The sequence below is a fragment of the Schistocerca americana genome, chromosome 6 (assembly GCF_021461395.2).
Source record: "Schistocerca americana isolate TAMUIC-IGC-003095 chromosome 6, iqSchAmer2.1, whole genome shotgun sequence".
NCBI classification, from domain to species: Eukaryota; Metazoa; Arthropoda; class Insecta; order Orthoptera; family Acrididae; genus Schistocerca; species Schistocerca americana.
The window spans coordinates 532,049,407-532,071,112 of record NC_060124.1 but is presented as its reverse complement, the minus strand read 5'-3'; positions in this window follow the sequence as shown (position 1 = coordinate 532,071,112).

The following is a 21,706-nucleotide window of genomic DNA, read 5'->3' as shown; positions in this document are numbered from 1 at the left end:
CAGGCACGAAATCAGTGGGCTACTTTTCTCTTAATGGTTTCCAATCATTATTTTCGTTGCGGGTTGGAACTAAGTATTTTATCTGCTGATTTAAGCTGGTCATTTATCAGTTTGTGTCCTCGGGTTGATCGAGAGATTAGCTTGATACAGCTGGTCTGATCTTGCTAAGTGAATGTGTTTGGCCCTAAGATCTGGTAATGTAATTTTGGTACCTTGTCTTATTTCACGCTTTGTTTTGCTTAATTCAGTTTGCACTGACCTTGCAACGAGCTGCAGTATTACCCTTTACCAGGTCTACCAGGACTCCCTGTTTAACTGTTGAATAATTTATAGACTTTTCCATGAATTTTAGCTTTCACTTCCAGCTTCTTATGTGTGGGGTTTTAAATTATTTAATGAACTGCAGTCAGATAAAAGCACTGTTTCAATTCCGGTTTTTATTTATGGATGTAACTATTCAAGCGTGTGTTGTTGCTGTTCGAATATTCAAGTCTTAATAGCCACTGTCATAACATGCAAGACCTGTTCTTTTAAACTGTTTGTTTTATTAGTAGATTTTAAATTATTAATTAGTACCTTCAAGGATTATTGCAAAATATTGCTGTCTAGACGCAATTTAATGTCGAATTTTGGCGAACTTGAAAGAGGTGTTCGCTAAGTGAACTGGTTACTGTCTGCCCTGCGCTTCTAGGCCAGATCCTGCAGGACGGCGCGTTCAGTATTGTGAACTGGTGCCTCGTTTGAGTCCTGCACACATTTGCATGTTTGTGAAAGCTATATTGTTGAGCGTCTGCTGACATTTATTTGTACTGTCATGAAAACACCTTGCTGTATGCCCATTACAGATGCCGGCCGGTGTGGCCGAGCGGTTCTAGGCGCTTCAGTCTGGAACCGCGGGACCGCTACGTTCGCAGGTTCGAATCCTGCCTCCGGCATGGATGTGTGTGATGTCCTTAGGTTAGTTAGGTTTAAGTAGTTCTAAGTTCTAGGGGACTGATGACCTCAGATGTTAAGTCCCATAGTGCTCAGAGCCATTTGAACCATTACAGACGCAGAAGGTAATTTTGTTCCAGGTGGCTCATACTGGTTGATATCAGAGTATGTTGTAGTACTCTGCGACAAATAGACGTGAGTGACAAATCGTGCTTATGAGGTCATATCTACTTGCACTTTTGTAAATATGGACGACCCAAGCCCTTTTCCAGTCAAGAACAACACGACAGCCAGGTTCTACAGTAGTCTACGGTGAAGACCGCTTCAACGAGTCTTTCATAGGGGCATACTTTATCGCAGTTGTCTCGGTTTTCAAGCCAGTTCGTTTCTAAATAAAATCCGCAGGCTTTCGTCAGCTGTCGCCACCATCGTCATAAGGCTGGCAGAATGCACGGCTCGAAATACGAGATAATTCTCTGGGACGAGGTGCATACCATTTCAAATGGTTCAAATGCCTCTGAGTACTATGGGACTTAACGTCCGAGGTCATCAGTCCCCTAGAACTACTTAAACCTAACTAACCTAAGGACATCACACACATCCATGCCCGAGGCAGGATTCGAACGTGCGACCGTAGCGGTCGCGCGGTTCCAGACTGTAGCGCCTAGAACCGCTCGGCTTACCATTTCACATGAACTCCACTGTACCGTAGTAGTGTCCTGAGCGAGTGCTTCCCGCTTCATCCACAAAATTGCGCTTCTCCTGCCTCGCAAAATGTGGTTCTGTTATTCCTCCGCCGTACACCACCCTCGCCGACACACACGAACAGCGGCCCAGGAGATAGCCAGCCGGACCTCACGCGGGAAGCGCCCGAGATGCGGACACTGGAGCCATCCTGCAACCACACAGGGGGTAGGCGGAAGTGCGCCCTCACCTCGCTTAAGAACGGACACATTGTGCAGAGCCTAGCGGACAATGAGAAGCGTTCCGAAAACTGATAGACGCCTGCAGCTATTAGGATTGAACTTCAAGAACGCATCTGCGAAAGCATGTGAATTTTTCTGGCTCGGCAGCTCGGGCTTTGACGTCCTTAGAAAGCAAGAACTTGTCAACAATTCCAGCACCCTACAGACACTGGGAGGAGTGACACACAGCGCGAAGAATTCGCATATGGAGGCCTGTGAAAGAAGTCAACCTTCTTAAGAAGACTTTTCTGGATAGTAAAGACGTTCCTTATACATTTCAAAGCCCCGCAGGCTCTGAAACAGATCTCAAAAATAAGTCTGTTCGGGTCTCACATAGAGAGAGCGGCTACAAAGTGTTGTGTGGTTAATTTCACAACAACTTCGGAATGCAGAGAATCATGAGAAGAAGGTTTATACATAGTTCCGCGTAGTCAGCGTGTATATAACTTTCCCACTAGAGCGCGCTCCGCTAAGCACAACAGCGCAGGCGCAGCGCTCGTCTATCGCTGCACTACGAGATGGCGCTGCCATAGAGACGGAACAAATTCTGCTTCCACCGATCCACATATTAATATGTAACGCAGCCAATGAGATTTCTGCTAGCGTAGAACCATTTCTCCTCGCGGATCACACTCGCGCAGTGATACCTGAACGTTCGAGCTATTATAACGAGTGCACAGACTTGCGATTAGTCAGTCTGCATTTGTCTGTACCAGTCTCTACGAGTTCTACATTTGTCTGTACCAGTCTATAGTCAAATGTCACTCTGCGCCTAATAATATTACCATATTCCTGTATATAGCCGTGAAGATAAATGTTTAGACACTTTTGTCAAGTATCAGAGATATATGTGAGAATAAGATTAACGTACCAATACCAAAGGAACTTCAGATTGTCCATTGTAAATAGCATCAAGAACCAAGTTAAGTAATTTTTATGCTTGTTATTATTTTAATAAATGTGTGTGAAAATTAATCAAGTTCTGTTCAAAGTTGGTCACCGTCAATCTGCTACTCTAAGCGTGCAAGTGGCATTTCTATCGTCTCACCTAACGGCAGAAGATAAACACGCCACGATAAGACCACGAGACATACTGCTGACACTCACCTACTTCGTTAGAGCGACAAGTCAAATAATCTGATGGTGTGTGTACCGAAGGTCTTAGAGTACGCACACCACAGAAGGGGTCACCAACGCTGGCGAAATAGAAACACGCCAATTCCTGAGCCACACTACAGCCCACTCGTTATAGGAAATTTCCACGCTGCTTGAGGAGATGTGGCCATAAAACGACGATCAGGCACTGGGCGACATTGCAAATTTAACACGCCTGTGGCAGTGTCAACAGCAGAAAAAATTTGGAGTAGTTTTGTAGCGGAGGGATGGACGAGCAGTGAAGTGGCAGTCCGTGAGACAGTGCGGGTGGAAGAAAACATGGAGTCTCTTCCATCCATCGCCAACATCCGCCTTCCGAGACCCTGATATCGCAGTTTTGACCCCGATTCGTTCCACCCACCCCCTCGTTCCCCTTAATAACGGAATAGTGTCCAGCGAAATCGTCTCTGAGAACGGTAATTTTGTTTTGGTTTGTGAAACAGTACTGAAGCAGGTACGTTTCTTTCATATTTTAATCATGTGAGCAGTCTTCCATTCATTGATCATTAGTCTCACAACCATTTGTGTTCGATTTAATTTAATCATTGATGTCACTTATCGGCTCCCAGCGTTGAGCAAGCTCATTAGTAATTTCAATGCTATGCGAAGTCACAATCAATTTCTCAGTTTACTACGCCTGTGGCCCCCACGTGTGGCAACCTCGTTGGTAATTCGCATGTTATGTTGTATCACAAATAATTTCTTGACTCACCACAGTAAGCTTATTTTGCCTTTCGAACTGGAACTATGCACCCAAAAAGGTTTCAGATATTAGTCGTAACATCTCTAATATTTATTACAACACGATAACACTTTTCCATAAGTGTTAACGACTATCGAAGATACAGAGAAAATCATCAATACAGTCAGTGTCTTATGAAAAATAAACCTAAATGTCGTGTGACTAGGGCCTCCCGTCGGGCAGACCGTTCGGCGGATGCAAGTCTTACGATTTGACGCCACTTCGGCGACTTGCCCGTCGATGGGGATGAAATGATGATGATTAGGACAACACAACACCCAGTGCCTGAGCGGAGAAAGTCTCCGACGCAGCCGGGAATCGGACCCGGGCCCTTAGGATTGACATTCTGTCGCGGTGACCACTCAGCTACCGAGGCGGACGTTACATGCACTGAAAAGCTAGAAATGAAAATAGCTGTTTTTCATATGTATTAACATACATTTGCGTCTCCATCTACAAAATTACTCTGTAATTCACATATAAGTGTTGGCAGAGGGTGCTATTAATCACTTCCAGGCTATTTCTCTTCTGCTTTCCTCCAGAACATCACGTAGAGACAATTAAACTTAAATCTTTCCGTATGAGCGCCAATACCTCTTACTTCATGAGAACCGTTTCCCTATGAGTATCTGGGAGTCAACAAAATATTTATGCATGCAAAGGAGAAAGTCTTGTCTGAAATATCGTGAAAGAATTCGGCCGCAGTGAAAAGCGCCTTTATTTTAATAATTGCCAACTCTAAGCGCTTATCACATCCGTTACATTCACATTCACCTGTCTCATGATAACAGTACAGAGTGAGATACCCTTCTTAGAACTGTTTCGATGTCCCTTATCTGTCCAACTTGATAATTGCCTTTTGGTGGGTGTCCTCTTATACATGATGTTTCCGTAAGAGCGTGCAAAAATTTAACAGGATACACAGGATGCTCCACTGAACAATTTGAGGTAGAGAGCCTGGTATCGGAGACAATAGGAATAAAATCGTATCACTGAGCACTTTCTTAATTACATTAGTTACAGGTAACTGCAAATAGCATCATTGGCACAATGATCGTACCATGTGTAGTGTGTCTTACAAAATGTGCTGAAAGTGATGGCCATCAACCTCAATGCAAGCATTACATAGCCATATCACGCAGCAGTGCCATGAAAAGGACGGCAACTCTCGTTAGGAGATATGTTGCACCTAAGCGTTCTACCAATAAAACGCAGTCCTTTATTCTCCTTACCTACAACAATTTCTGTTTAATTGTTCCAATTTAAGTCGTTCATAAGTGTAATTCCTGAACATTTAATTAAATCAGACTCTAAATTTTTTTAGTATATCGATGACGAAATTGAACTAAATCTTGTTAGCACTGAGGTGGAGAACCTCAAATTTTTTATTGGTCATGGTCAACTGCCACTTTCTACACCATGCAGATGACTTTAATGAATGTAAACGACGGTACTATGAGCAATCTAACCGGAGGCAGCAGCTCAGATTATCTCGCAAATAATTTCTACACATTAAGAACAGAAGATTATTTATAGCGCTTCCTATGAATCACCACATTTGCCTTCGGTCTCGTTGGATGACTTTGCGTCAGTTACTGCGATCTGTTATTTACTACCAGGAATTCACGAGGGCATGCAGTTCCAGAGGCACGTAATTTGTTTGAAAGCTGCTTGTATTAAAAGCCTTTTCGATGTTGTGTTGGCAGAAGAGCCAACACCGTGTTACTAGAGGAGGCCGAAATGCACGCGTTTTAGCTCACGCAGTCTGGCGTGAGGAGGGAAGGACCATTCTGACGTGAGGTCTGGAACATGACAACGAATTAGAATATAGAAAGCGGACGTAGCTAGTTTGATACTTAACTTTAATTCATTAATGATGAACGTCGCTCTTGACGGTACATGAGTCACAGTATTATCTGTTCAGAAGATATGACTTATAGTAACTGAATATAGCGCCTTGCTAGGTCGAAGCAAATGACGTAGCTGAAGGCTATGCTAAACTGTCGTCTCGGCCAATGAGATCGTATGTAGACAGTGAACCATCGCTAGCAAAGTCCGCTGTCCAACTGGGACGAGTGTGGCGGCGCTCGGTCTGCAATCACTGATAGTGGCGACACGCGGGTCCGACGTGTACTAACGGACCGCGGCCGATTTAAAGGCTACCACCTAGCGAGTGTGGTATCTGGCGGTGACACCACATTCGAAAACTGTAATCACCTTGAGATCTCGTGTCAGTACCAATCAGTACTTGGTGTGAATAATGAGGTACCTGTGTTTTCACAAGAACGATATTTTTGTGCATCTCTAGTGGTTATGCGTCAACAGGTCGTTTTGTTCAAACAGAAGCAGCAAAGTAAAGGCATGCCGCGCAGTGGCTGTATCGTCCTTCGGAGTGGGTCCTTGCGGCGCAGCCGCAGTTCTGCGCTTGACGGAGACAAACGCGCCAGTTGGCCCCACTGCGAGGCTGCTACCTGCGCTGCGGGACTGCCTGCCAGCAGGGGCATGAATCACGGCGGCGTTCTGTGTACACGTGCCAACAAGCGGGCAGCAGTTAGCCTTTCTCGCTCCACCGACCTACTACTAACTGCAGCAGCCAGCCGATGCAGTTCTACATTTACGTCTGTACTCTGCAAACCACTGTGAACTGCTTGGCCGAGGGTACTTTTCATGAGCTAAATGCTTCCTCCATTCAAATTACCTACGGAGCACATGAGGCGTCATTGCATAAACGCCTCTGGCAGCGCCGTTGTTACTCCGTGTGTTGCCTTCACTACCCCTACGAGAGTAGCACGTAATGGGTCATAGTTTATTCCTACAGGGTTCTCTTTAAGCTGGTTCTAAAACTTTGTAAGTAGACTTTTGAACAGTAGTTTGCGGATGCAATTTCACGTTTTCGTCACGTCCGTGACGCGCTCCCTTGGGCCGAATAAACCTATGGCCGTTCGTGCTGTTCTATGTATTCAGTTACCCCAGTTAGTCCTGTGCCACACACGAGCAATTCCTTTTGTTGCGTGACTGAATTCTCCCGGTATCCTACCAGTGAACTTGAGTATGCCATATGATTTACCTATGATTGAGCTTATGTGATCGTTCCACTACATTTCCCAATAAAAATTATTATGCCCAGGTGCTTATGTCAGTTCACTGATACCATCTGTTACTCACCTATGTTACAGTCACAGGATATTATTTGTCAGCGTTTTGTTAAGTGTACTTCTCACTATTCAGAACGATATAACGGTCTTTGTGGTACCTGTTACCTAAGTGTAAGTGCAACTTTTCTCTGATAGTAAGTCTTTGTACATTACTGCAAGACGTCAAAAAAGTTTGAGGTTGCTATTAATATTGTCCGGCAGCTCATTAACATACTCAGTTGTTCATAAGTACCTCCACAGTTGCAGAAGACGACTTTAAAACTATAAGGAACACGAAATTCTGTATCAGTGCTCATAGCTTTCCATGTGTGGATACGCGACGTTAGGGGCAACTATTCAGGACAGGTGAACAAATCATCATGCGTCGTCACACTGAATTCGACCACTGCTGTCTTTGGGCACCCCAATGAACAGATTTGGAATCTGCGCTGCTGCCGTGCCTTCCCAGGAAAACTGGTTCAGTGACTCACGGGCACGTATTGCTGACCATATGTGATTTGAGTTTAAATTTTGTGGAGATGCGCTGTCCACTGGTTCGTGTCAGTTTTTGCACATCTTTTAGTTTTCATGTAGTCATCTTCTGAAACCCCAGAGCTACTTACGAATAATTCTCTACAGCATGAACACTAATACGTCCATCCGTGCGCAACGCCTAAAATTTTGAAATGTTGTCGGGTATTCCTCCAGGTGACCTCGAACAAATGGTGGGAGATTTCGACAAGTTGGATTGTTATTTTAGGCGGTCATGAAGACTAATTTGCCTTTCGGTGGGTGTCCTCTTATACAGGACATTTCCGTAAGAGTGCGCAAAAATGTAACAGGATATACACGATGCTCCACTGAACAATTTCAGGTAGATAACCTGGTACCGGAGAAGGAAGCTTAAGGAGAAAATATGAATAAAATCGTATCACTGGGTACTTTTTTATTTACATTAGTTACAATTAACTGCAAATAGCATCATTGACACAATGAACGTACCATGTGTACTGTATCTTACAAAACTGATGGCCATCAACTTGAATGCAAGCATTACATAACCAAACACGATTCTGATGCACCCTGACACATACCTCTGCCTTGTGACGCCAATTTAGGAGCTACTCGACCGAATAGTAGCGGCTCCGGTCATAGAAAACCATCATAACGACAGGGAGAGCGGTGCGCTGTCCACACGTCCCTCCTATCCGCGTCCTCAGCTGATGACGATACGGCGGTCGGATGGTCCCGATGGGCCACTTGTGGCCTGAAGACGGAGTGCTGACAGACACCTATCGTGTATTTCGAATCACATCAGAGAAAGCTAAAACTGTGCAACTAATTCCATCTCCGTATCTGCTGGGGTCTCAGACACAAGTGACTTTAGATGTCCCCATTGGTAATATGATACAATGTAAATATGATACCACACAGCCACATTATGGACAAGTAAAGTAAACAAGACCTGCATCGTGACTTTCTAGTAATCACGATTGCCCTCCTTGTTTTTTGCAGGAAATAAAGAATGTACAAATGGTTCAAATGGCTCTGAGCACTATGGGACTTAACATCTATGGTCATCAGTCCCCTAGAACTTAGAACTACTTAAACCTAACTAACCTAAGGACATCACACAACACTCAGCCATCACGAGGCAGAGAAAATCCCTGACCCCGCCGGGAATCGAACCCGGGAACCCGGGCGTGGGAAGCGAGAACGCTACCGCACGACCACGAGATGCGGGCTAAAGAATGTACATGTGAATAAGCAGCACAGTACATGTAATCTTGTGCGCATGTTTGTTGTAAATGAGCAGGAAAACAGTAATGCTAGACAAAGCGGTAGACAAGTTTACTCCCATTCCTCCTGAACCTGGCTTCCCCGATCCCAGGTTCTCTATCTCAGATTGTTCAGTGGAGCATTCTCTGTGTCCTGCCACATTTTTACCCGCTCTTACGGAACTCCCTGTATAAACACTCTGAATCTCAGGCCCGCAGTATAGTCCATCCGCAAACTGAAGAGCTCGGAGGAGAATGGCCACAATCTCTACTCTGCTATATCAGAAACTGAAACTGAAGGCAGTTTCGCGAAGTTATACATACCCTTCTGCAACACACTTTTTCAATCAGCAGCGATACAACTATCTATTTTTCACTAAACTGTTTAAATATATTCATAATGAAGATATTTGTAGCTAATATGCATGGTGTAACTAACTTTGAGTACAGGTTACCGGCACCAAAATAGCCAAAACTTTTTGGTAATTATGGGCTCTAAAATACATTCCTTAACAGCTATGAGCATTTGTTCAGCTTCAACACTGTGAAACACACCTCGTCTATTGACAGAGTGCTGGTAGCTCTTAAGGTATGCATTTAAGAGCCCATGTTTACTAGCCCCAATTTTCTTGGTTTGATGTAAGAAACCTGTCACCAATATCTGTAAAGGGAATTTCGTTACTTCTTATCTAACCGGCGGTCAAATGAAAACGAGGCAGAAAATGTGTGTGAAATCTTATGGGACTTAACTAAGGTCATCAGTCCCTAAGCTTACACACTACTTAACCTAAATTATCCTAAGGACAAACACACACACCCATGCCCGAGGGAGGACTCGAACCTCCGCCGGGACCAGCCGCACAGTCCATGACTGCAGCGCCTAAGACCGCTCGACTAATCCCGCGGGGCTGAAAACGAGGCACATGAGAGAAAAGTAAGTAAAATTTTTATTATCTCAAAAGTAATCGCCTTATTTGTTAATACTTGTATCCTACTGTGAGAGAAGATGAACATTCCTTCATGAAAAAGTGTTTGCGATTGCCTGTGGTTCCATAATTGTACCCAGGCATGCAGCTCTTCGTCCGAAGCAAATCGACGACCACGAATCTATTGATTCAGGGCTCCTAACATATGGAAATCACATGGGGATAGATCTGGCGGGACTGTATGAAGTATGTACAGGGGCTATAAAATAAATAAAATAAATAAAAAAAATGTTATTTTAAATCTGTTAATTATTCTATCTGTATGATGGTGATTGTGATTGCAATTGTATTTGCTTATCTGGAACGTGGTCGTTTAATTATTCGGTTACAGACGCTTGACAATGGCTTTTTCGTAAAGGCAATGTTACTCGTAGTTGACCGTGAAATAAAACTGAATAATCGGACTTCGTAATTAAATCGTTTCCAAAGACTGCTGCGGTAGGTGCGGACTCATAATCTAAATCTCAATATTACAATAATTTGCCAGCCATGCCAATACGTCGTACAGAGGTGATTGTCTACTAAACATAAAAAAGTTACACAGTTAGTTAAATCAGATATATTCAATGAATAAGCCTACAGTTCATAATCCTACTTACTTTTATAAATATAAATTCTTTACAGAATCGAGTGCCTAGTGTGGTTGCAACTCGCAGTATTCTTCTATATCATGAAATATGGCGGTGTGCCAGACAATAAAATAAAATACGTGCTTCTCACACCACTTCAACCAGAGCTCTCTCTTTCTTAATCAAACATAAGAGTAACGTAATTGTGCTTTTGTTTTATCAGCGACACAGCGCTGCAGTTGTGTGCCATAGGCTTTATTTATTTGTCACTGATTATTTATTTAATTAATATTTCGCGTTTCCGCGGAAACTCACGCTCGGCATGCAAATGTGCCTTTATATTGCCCCCTGAATTGCGAGGCGAAAGGACACACCTGCAGGCGAGCAATTCACCTAAAGGCACAAGAAAATCTAAGTTATCTACAACTATTTACATGACTTACATTACACATTATACACATTATATACAAAATTTGAATGACGCGGGTGCGCCGTAAAAGTTCTTATGTTGGCAGATAGAGTGCGCGCATGCGCAGAAGCGTCTGTGTAACTTCGGGACTGCCGTTATATCGTACAGTTACATCACGCGGTACAGTATTGCAGATCATATTGTTCGTGTGCGCGCGTTTTTCAGTCGTTGCACAAAGAAAATATTCAACCAAGATTACATATGAAGACTACATTCTATGACAGGTAACTTAGTTTTAAATTTACAATATTCGTTATAACACAATACAACTTAGATTGTTGAATGTTCTTAGTTACATAGTATTGTTTTGAAATACTTCAAAGAAAAATGTCCGTATTTTTCAGGTGCGTTGACCTATACACATCGTGTCGTTATTACAGTTCATATTCATCCGCTGCACAATAATTTTTTACAGGTTAGTATCGTCGTGGTAAAGTTTTTTGATCACAGTAACATCGTTGTATAACAACGTGATTAATACATAAGCGTGTCCATTTCTCATTTCCATTATAGTCGTAGTGATGCAGTTCGTTGTGACTAAAAGCATTGCTTATTACAGATCAGACGTGACCCGTCGAGTAATTCGTCCACGTGCAGTTCGTTTTTTACATTCCGTGGAAGCTTGGTTGCAGAACCTCGGACGGCACATAGCTGGCGTCGATCCTTGGACAGTCCAGGTAAGAGTGTCCGTCACATTTCGAGAACATTTCATTCCCTGAAGTTCCAACCAAAATTCTTCCACCCGTCGTGTTGTTTTCTGGACAGGCACTTTGTGTCCATTTAATCCAGTTAACATCTTGAAGTTGGGTACTGTAGTAATATCACTAGACGATGCACGAATTATGCACTTCACATTTTCAGTTTTTTGCTGAATATAGCTCACCTAAATGTTCGTAGTTATTAATCAAGGAAATCGTTCATCGCGTTCACATAGATACGCTGCATAATGAATGGCATTAACAGTTTCTTTCACATAGGTTTCCGCGTAGTTGCAGAGTTAGTAATGTTCGTTAATGTCCGTGAACAGTGGTTCACTATGCAATGTCTTTTTGGCACTCGTTTTGTTCAAATTTTTACATAGTAACAGTTGCACTATACATCAGTTAAAAACATATGTAATTATACATACACACGTCACATATTTTCTTAGCATAAACATAATATAGTTGCACATAAACATGTTTACATCATCATTACATCGCTATAGGTTATTACATTGTGTCACATTTGATTACATGAATTGTCGATATTTACATCCTCTTTAGCGGTTTTGCTGGGATATTATCGATGTTTTTTGTGATGTCATCTGAAATTAAGATAGGTTAGACACAACATTCATTACATCAGTAGGCAAGACCAGGCGTTTTCACTACTCAATAAATATTCAAAATAGTAAGAGAGAGAAAATGTTCGATTCCTCGCGTTTTGTGCGTGTGTGTAGAGTGTCTGTGTGGCCTTGACTACTGATAGATGCTTTTCGTGTTGAGAGATGTGCGTCTAATCTATTTCTCAAAGTAAAAGATCGCTTCACAGATGACGTCTGTCAGTTCGTCAGGTGTCACACCAAGTCAGTGGTACCTTCAGTAACAAATGTTCCGTGAAAAATTAATATGTCATCCACTGCTACGTAATCATAAATTTTACTTTAATATTGCGTCTTTCAGGTGGAGGCGCGTGCTGAAAGAAGAGTTCTTCTGTCTTCAACTGCGTCACTGGAACCGCTGAAATGAAAATTTCTATACTACTTATTATCTGTGTTGTAACAACAGAGTTTTTCGAGTTGCTTAGCAATATTTTGATGGGTATGACTTTGGCATTATTCAGCATGAAATGCTCTAAGATCTCGGTGTGCGTATAGCCCAATAATTTTGTTAGTTCTAGGATGTTGTAACAGATACGCACCAGGATGCGGTATGTTAACAATTATGTAAGGTCCTTCATATAGCAGACGCCACTTAGCGTTGCGTCGTTTGAGTGCTACAGATTTATGATGAGTACGAAGTAGTACAAGCATTCCTACCTCGAATTTTTGTTTTCTTTTTATTATGTTTCTGTGATGTTTGTTTCGTATTTGTGCGTGATGTGTCAATGTAGTCAATACTTCTTTTATTTTCTGTTCAGGTGTGATTTCCTTGTCTGACAACTTAGGTAATGGTTCTATCCACTAATCGTTCTGTTTGCAATTGAACATGATCTCGTTAGGTGTGTAATTCTTATCGTAAATATTTAAGTTATTGTGTACGTCTTCGAAAAGACTTAGGTAGGACACCCAATTAGTATGTTTTGATGAAATATAGGTCCTCATGAATCGATTCAATTCTCGGAAAAGTCTCTCAGTCGCGTTACATTGTGGACTAAACCTCGAAATAAATATACTTTTAATGTTATTGTCCTTCAAGAAATTTCTCCATTTGTACCCAGAGTAGTATGCTGCATTATCTGATAGAATTGCTTTAGGTTTTCCCACGTGCGTCAGGTAATCACTTGAGAATCTTCGTATTATAGCATTTGCAGTGGCGGATTTTAAAGCATAAAGTTTTACATGTTTAGAAAATATATCGTAAAAAGCTAAGATATATTTGACGCCTCCAGAGCTTGCTGGATGCGGTCCACTGATGTCAGTACACAGAATTTCCAGGGGTTTACTAGGTAAAATAGAATGTAAATCTGTTTTTGTGGATAAATTCTGAGGTTTTGATTTTTGACATATGACACATGTTTTTAGTTCCCTGTAAATTTTTCTTCTCATATTGCTAAAATAACAGTATGTGCTGAGCTTTGCCAAACACTTTTTCGTCCCATAATGACCCCAAACTAAGTGTGTGTGCCAAATTAGATTACGTTCAGACTCTTTGGGAATGCATACACACCAGTTAGTAGCATTTGGATGTCGGCGGCAAAATAACACATCATTGTGTAACTTGTAATACTTAGTCAAAGGATGATTGTGTTTTTCTACCAGTAATGTTATTATCTTATACCAGTGAGGATCAGATTTTTGTAATTCAGCCATGTTTCTGCACATATCAATATAATATTGGTGATACTGCTTGTCTTGCATTAAGAGAATCCTGTAGTCATTTATATTTTCTAAGTCACTGTTGGTATCATTCATACCTTGTGGAAGTCTAGACAAAGTGTCTCCAATGGTGTTGTCCTTACCTCTTATGTACTTAATTTCAAAAGAGTAGTTCTGAAGTGTAACTGCCCATCGTGATAGTCTAGGATGTACAAGTTTACAAGTTAACAAAAATGTCAGGGCCTGGTGATCGGTGTAAATTACCGTATGTTTTCCAAATAAATAATAATTGAATTTCTTGAATGCCCATACTATGGAAAGTGTTTCTAACTCAGTAGTGGAGTATGTACGCTCACATTCAGTTAGAGTGCGACTCGCAAACCCAATAATTCTTATCTGTTCCTCCTATTTATTCTTTACAACTTGAAATAAGCAACAGCCCAAGCCAGTACGTGAAGCGTCACAAGTCATACAAAAATCTAAATTGAAATCTGGATGGCTCAATATGTTAGCATTCACTAAAGCATGTTTAATTGTATTAAAGTCATTCTGGCACTGTTCCGACCAGATCCAAACTTGATTCTTTCTGAGTAGATTTAGCAGATGTTTACTGTTCAAAAGTGGTTGTGGCAAAAAACGTCTGAAAAATGAACATAGCCCAAGGAATGATTTTAACTGCTTTTTAGTTCGAGGGCTAGGAAAGTTTCTGATAGCATCTAATTTACTGGGATCCGGACGTATGCCCTGTGAATTAATGATATGTCCTAAATACTTTATCTCACTGCAATCAAATTTTGATTTTCTTAGGTTGGCTGTGACTCCAGCTTGTGCAAATTTTTCTAAAATTCTTTGAAGAGTGTCAACGTGTTTATTCCAAGATTGTATAGCTATCAGTATATCATCTACATAGTGTGTGACTGTCTCAACTAAATCGTCGCCAAGCACGGTATCCAGGGCTGTAATGAATACCCCAGAGCTGACATTCAGTCCGAAGGGTAGAACACAAAACTGATAGGTTTGCCCCCCGAACATAAATGCAGTATATTTCCGAGAATCAGGAGTGATACCCGCCTGCCAAAACGAATTAGCGAGATCTATTGTGGAAAAATATTTTGCATCTAGAAATTTCTGTAACTGCTCTTCTAAATTTTCAGGTTTTGTGTGAACCGGTAAAATTATTTCATTAATAGCTCGTGCGTCTAACACTAACCTAATGCTTCCATTTGATTTTTTGACAACAAGTAGAGGACTACAATAAGGTGAGGTGGATGGTTCAATGACCTTCCAGTCTAACATTTGTTTTAATTCTTGCCACACAGCAGGTCGTTGAGATAACGGTACGTTATATGTCTTATGGTAGAAGATCTTGTGAGGCTTAACTTCAATCTTGTACACATACGTGTTGATAACACCTAATCGTTTGGTAAAAACTTGTAAATATTTGGATAACACTTCCTGTAGTTTTATACGTTCATGTACTCTGAGAGCTGTAGCTTCACTTATCTTATGATCAAGCAATGTTTTCAAGTCCATTAGCTCTGTGTCAGATGAGTGTGTTTGCATGTCTTGAATGTCATTGTCAAGTACTAACTGAATCTTGTACCCTGTACAGTGTTTGTCATGCTTTAGAGTTCTCCTGTCCAAATCAATAATAATTACACTGCCTTTATCATTTAAAATACATTTACCTTTGGAGAAGTCTATAATGCAGTCCTTCTCGCTCATAATATCTATTCCTAATATGCAATTTGTCACAAGGTTTTGTACAACCAGGAATGGCCATTGTACGGTTCCATTACCTATTTTAACGTTTACAAAAACTTGCTTCGTAACCCTACATGACTTATTACTTAGTGCAGTAGTTATTTTACAGTTTTGGGCAGGAAACTCAGGCACAGCTTCCAATTCACACATCTTTTTATAGAAATTAAAAGACAAAACGCTCACAGCTGCACCTGTATCTAGGATAATAGTAGTTGGAATCCCACCTACTACACCAGTAGTAGATGCTAAAACAATTTCATTTGTGTTTAAACGACATTGTGTACTGTCTTGTAAAAGTTCATCTGATATATTGTTATTGTGGTTGTATCTTATAAATAAAACAGGTAGTTTTTGTTTAGAATTACTCGGCATATCATTATTCTGTTGTTCAAGTGTGGTGTCAAATAACTGATTAACATTGAAGTCGTCCCCCAAGAATTCTTCAGCCACGACCTGGGGCAAAGTAGTGACTGTTTCTAGTTTGTTGGATTATCATTTGTACTAGGTACTGACACAGATTGAGGTTGTGCATCAGGTGTCATTTCTATTATATTCACATTCGGATATTGCCTATTATGATCTCCAAACTTTTGCGGTTGTTATTGCTGTTGCGCATTATGACTTACCTGTCGGTCGTAAGGTATGCTCCAATTTTGACCTGGTGGCTGCTGTGGTAAAGCAGAGTTTGAATGAAAGTACTGATCGTTACGAGTCCAACCTTGATGCTGTCTTGGCTCGTAGTTATTATTATTTCTATTTCTGTTTGTGTTTTTGTTATTACCTTTGTATCCGTTGTTACCATTGTAGTTATTACCGCGGTGCCTTTTGTATGGATTGCCGCATGAAATGTTATTGCTGTTGTAACTATTGTTTGTATTGGAATACGCGTGTTGATTTGATTTCCGTACTGAGACGGCATGTGAGTTTGCTGTTTTTGTTGTACCGCGTATCCAACTGTGGGCGCGCCAGAATTGTGTTGGCAAGCCTGCATGTTTTGCATACCACTAGTGTAAACATTGTGGCTGCTGTTTTGCCGCGCGAAGCGCTGATCTTCAAGTAACATGTCAACCGAATCTAAAGCTATAAAAATAATCTGAATCGTCATCCGGGATATGTAGAAGTTTTTCCTTAATGTTGAAAGGCAATTTGGCCTTCAACGCTCGGAGTATATCACGCGTTGCGACTGGTTCGTCTAAAAAATGTCCCATGTTCAAGTATTTTTCAAAATATCTGCGTAAGTTACCATTTTTACTGTTAAAAGTTTCAGGTTCTAAAATTTGTCTTCTGAGTCGCTCCTGGACGGATTGCGACCAGAATTTGTTCAGAAAAGCACGCTCAAACTCACTGTACGTGGTACATACGTCAGCTTGACTGTATGCCCAGACAGCTGCATCGCCTTGGATGTAACCGACAATATATGAAATCTTTTTCCGGTCACTCCAAGTGCGTGGAAATGCGTTACTAAAAGATTTAAGAAAAATCACCGGATGAATGGTTCGTTTTTCTGGGATAAAAATCTGAAATTGCCTGTGTTTCATTAAGCTTCCATCTTCCTTCGCATTGTGATATGGATTTATTCCACTGTAATTACTGGTATGTTCAGCTGGCGAGTAATTACGATAATGTTGCTGTGGTTTACCATGATAATAGCTTGTGTTTGTGTTTCCACATCGTGGTATGTGTTGTAGTCGTGGTGTGTTTTGTTCTTGTGTATTTGTCGTGTGCGGAATGTGTGTATCATACTCGAATGTATATTGGTTTCTGAACTGTACAATTTGACTGATATTTTCGTTACATTCAGACTGTAGTTGATCGGTGAATTGTCTCATGGGTGCAGTGACGGATTGTACTGCGTCACTGATCAGCTGTTTGTTATTAGTAATGTATTGCGCTACGGAGTCGTGCACAATTGTTGGTAAATTTTCACGTAAGCATCTATCAAAATGTTTGTCTTTGTTCTCAACCCAATCATGAAATTCTTTATTAATATTTTGAAAATGAGCTGTGGCATCTGATTGTAAGATGTCAGTCAGGTGTTGTTCAACATTGTCAAATTTATTCTGTACGTCAGTAATTCGTTTTTCAAGATTGTCATGTACTGAAGGATATGTTTGAATTTGTTCAGTAAGAACTTCACACGTGACATTAAGGTTTTTTACTTGTGTCTGTAAAAGTGCTACGTCAGTTGTAGTCTTTTCTTGTCTCGTATTGAGCTGGGAAAATTTAGTACTGAGTTCGGTCATCTGTTTGGTCAGTGTGGCGTCTATAAGTTCCACACGCTTACATAAAGTGTCATTACCTATCTTGATTGCTATGAGATCAGATTTGATTTCGTCATTTTGTGTTTTTAACTGTTCATTTTGTGTCTCTAATTGTGCCTTTAAGGTTGCCATGTTTCCAGCGTTTTGTTTCATTAGCATTTGTAACATGTCGGCAATGTTTACCGTTTGCAAGGTCTCTGCCCCCGCCGCGTCATTAGACGTGACGTCATGCATTAACATGGGCTCTGATTGAGATTTTGAAATTTTTGTAGTGGACGGCCTATTGTCAAAATTTTCGTCAACACTTGCGTCAATGTTTGATGAATCGTCACTACCGGTTGCTGTCGTAAAGTCATTTTCTAACACTTGTCTCACGTCCGAGTCGGATTGCGTCTGAATAGTACGTCCTTGCTGTTCCATTTTTGCGTATTGTTTTCTAGTTATTACCATGCCACACGTGATATATGTTTCAAGAAAATTTTTGACACTGATTTTAAAATAAAATGTAGTTGAGCATGAATCGCTCGTAGCAACAATGGCTGTCTGTTAATTTAAAAATATAAACTGAATTTGAGATTATTGGTAATGGCTGCTGGCCATGTTACATGATATCGTACAGAAGTCGGCCATATTGTACACTCGTGTATTGGTATTGTTGCATACGTTATTGTTTAGGGAAAAGTACTGAGAATGAAATTTATCACTGAAACTGTTATGCGGAAAAGAAACACTACAGAATTTACTGAAAAGCTAATACACTGAATTATACGTCTGGTCAAGCCTACCAATGCAAAGATGCTGCGTCTTACCTTATTTTGCTGGAAGTTTCATTGCGTCTTCCCGCAAAATTTCAGAATTGGAAAATATCTTCAGATTTTGTTATCTCTCATTCATTGACGTCCAGGTCCAGAAAGTTGATTTTTTACATGAAACAAAGAGAACAATGTAACAAATGACAAAATAACGAGTCCGACACGCAGTCGCCAATATAAAATAAATTAAAAAAATGTTATTTTAAATCTGTTAATTATTCTATCTGTATGATGGTGATTGTGATTGCAATTGTATTTGCTTATCTGGAACGTGGTCGTTTAATTATTCGGTATCAGACGCTTGACAATGGCTTTTTCGTAAAGGCAATGTTACTCGTAGTTGACCGTGAAATAAAACTGAATAATCGGACTTCGTAATTAAATCGTTTCCAAAGACTGCTGCGGTAGGTGCGGACTCATAATCTAAATCTCAATATTACAATAATTTGCCAGCCATGCCAATACGTCGTACAGAGGTGATTGTCTACTAAACATAAAAAAGTTACACAGTTAGTTAAATCAGATATATTCAATGAATAAGCCTACAGTTCATAATCCTACTTACTTTTATAAATATAAATTCTTTACAGAATCGAGTGCCTAGTGTGGTTGCAACTCGCAGTATTCTTCTATATAATGAAATATGGCGGTGTGCCAGACAATAAAATAAAATACGTGCTTCTCGCACCACTTCAACCAGAGCTCTCTCTTTCTTAATCAAACATAAGAGTAACGTAACTGTGCTTTTGTTTTATCAGCGACACAGCGCTGCAGTTGTGTGCCATAGGCTTTATTTACTCGTATTTGTCACTGATTATTTATTTAATTAATATTTCGCGTTTCCGCGGAAACTCACGCTCGGCATGCAAATGTGCCTTTATAGGGCTTCCCAGCAAACTTCGGCAATGTACTCGAAACAAGCTTGGCAACATGTGTGCCGACATTATCCTGCAACAAAATGTCGCCGTTCATCAACATTCGTGGGCGTTTGGCCTTGATGGCGCGTTTGAGTACTTACAAAGTGTCCACGTACCGCTGTGCGTTAATTGTGGCGCTGTCTTCCAGAAAGTCAACGTGCAGTAGTTCGTCGATTGGCTTCGGACAAAGAGGTGCATGCCTAGGTATAATTATGACTCTATAGACAACTTCAGGAGTGGAATTAAAATACAAGGTGAAAGGATTTCAATGATACGATTCGCTGATGACATTGCTATCCTGAGTGAAAGTGAAGAAGAATTAAATGATCTGCTGAACGGAATGAACAGTCTAATGAGTACACAGTGTGGTTTGAAAGTAAATCGGAGAAAGACGAAGGTAATGAGAAGTAGTAGAAATGAGAACAGCGAGAAACCTAACATCAGAATTGATGGTCACGAAGTCAATGAAGTTATGGAATTCTGCTACCTAGACAGTAAAATAACCAATGACGGACGGAGCAAGGAGGACATCAAAAGCAGACTCGCTATGGCAAAAAAGGCATTTCTGGCCTAGAGAAGTCTACTAATATCAAATACCGGCCTTAATTTGAGGAAGAAATTTCTGAGGATGTACGTCTGGAGTACAGCATTGTGTGGTAGTGAAACATGGACTGTGGGAAAGCTGGAACAGAAGAGAATCGAAGCATTTGAGATATGGTGCTATAGACGAATGTTGAAAATTAGGTGGACTGATAAGGTAAGGAATGAGGAGGTTCTACGCAGAATCGGAGAGGAAAGGAATATGTGGAAAAGACTGATAAGGAGAAGGGACAGGATGATAGGACATCTGCTAAGACATGAGGGAATGACTTCCATGGTACTAGAGGGAGCTGTAGAGGGAAAAAACTGTAGAGGAAGACAGAGATTGGAATACATCAGCAAATAATTGAGGACGTAGGTTGCAAGTGCTACTCTGAGATGAAAAGGTTAGCACAGGAAAGGAATTCGTGGCGGGCCGCATCAAACCAGTCAGTAGACTGATGACCAAGAAAAAAAAAAGACAACTTCAAACATTTTTCCGTGAAGGCATCGACCGACGTCTCTCACAGTGGGCTAACTGTATTAACAGTTACGGCGACTACTTTTGAATTTATAAGCAATTTACTTACTTTTTTCCATCTGTCTCGCTTTCATCTGAGGCCCCTTATAATCAATGCCAGAGATTCACAAGAACGAAATCTACATAATTCAGCACACGCTGTACTGGAGTGCTCCATGGAAAAATGTTAGTCATCCTGTACAGCAATAGTAGCAGTCTTCTGGGAAAAGTCACTCCCTACATCAGAAGCGCTGCTTGCGCTTTAGTATGCAGCATATACGCGGACTATAACCTCGACATCTCCGCCGGCAACGTGGAGGGGGAACTGCTCTACAGCTGGTGTGGCGTCAATATATCTTTCAACAGACCGCCCCTGAGCTTCGAACACGTTCAAGACTTGGCCCAAGTCTTCCTCACTTGGACACCACTGTCTTTATTTGTCAGCTAATCATGTAGCGGATTTCTACAGATTCTTTCAAATGCCGTCATCACTCAGCCTTTGTTGTCGGATAGGCAGTGCTACGACACAGTTTATTTTTATTTTTTTATTTTTTTTTCCTATGGGGCTCTCGTACCTTTCCTCCGCGGCAGGGATGATGTGACCTACATGCATTTTCCGGGGAAGCGGTAGACTTCGGGTTTTCCGAGTCCTCGGTTCTTCTTAAAAGACCTCAAAAAGGCTTTCGTCTCGGCGGTTAAGAGAAATACACTTTTACGTAATGACTCATATGTTTCTGGAATATTCCTCCAACTTTCGCAAATGCACTACCGACGTAATGTATGAACGTCGTCACAAAATGTTTCTCTTCTTTTTCTGCAATCTGTGCCCTGACTCCTTTGATTTTACGGCACGCTTGATCTCATATTTGATTTAACATGTGTCCAAGTGAAACTCCGCTGCTAAACTCCCAAGAGTCATCAGGTGGCAACAAAGTCAGTTTGATGAAATACTGAATACCTGAGAACATGACAAAATCATCATACGCCGGGAAAGCCTGTCGATGATTCTCCATGAAACACAACATGCTGCATCCTCTCTTCCAGACATAAATACTTCTTGGTACCGTAATGTCTTCAGGGACTGTTTCTTGGGACTGGGTCAA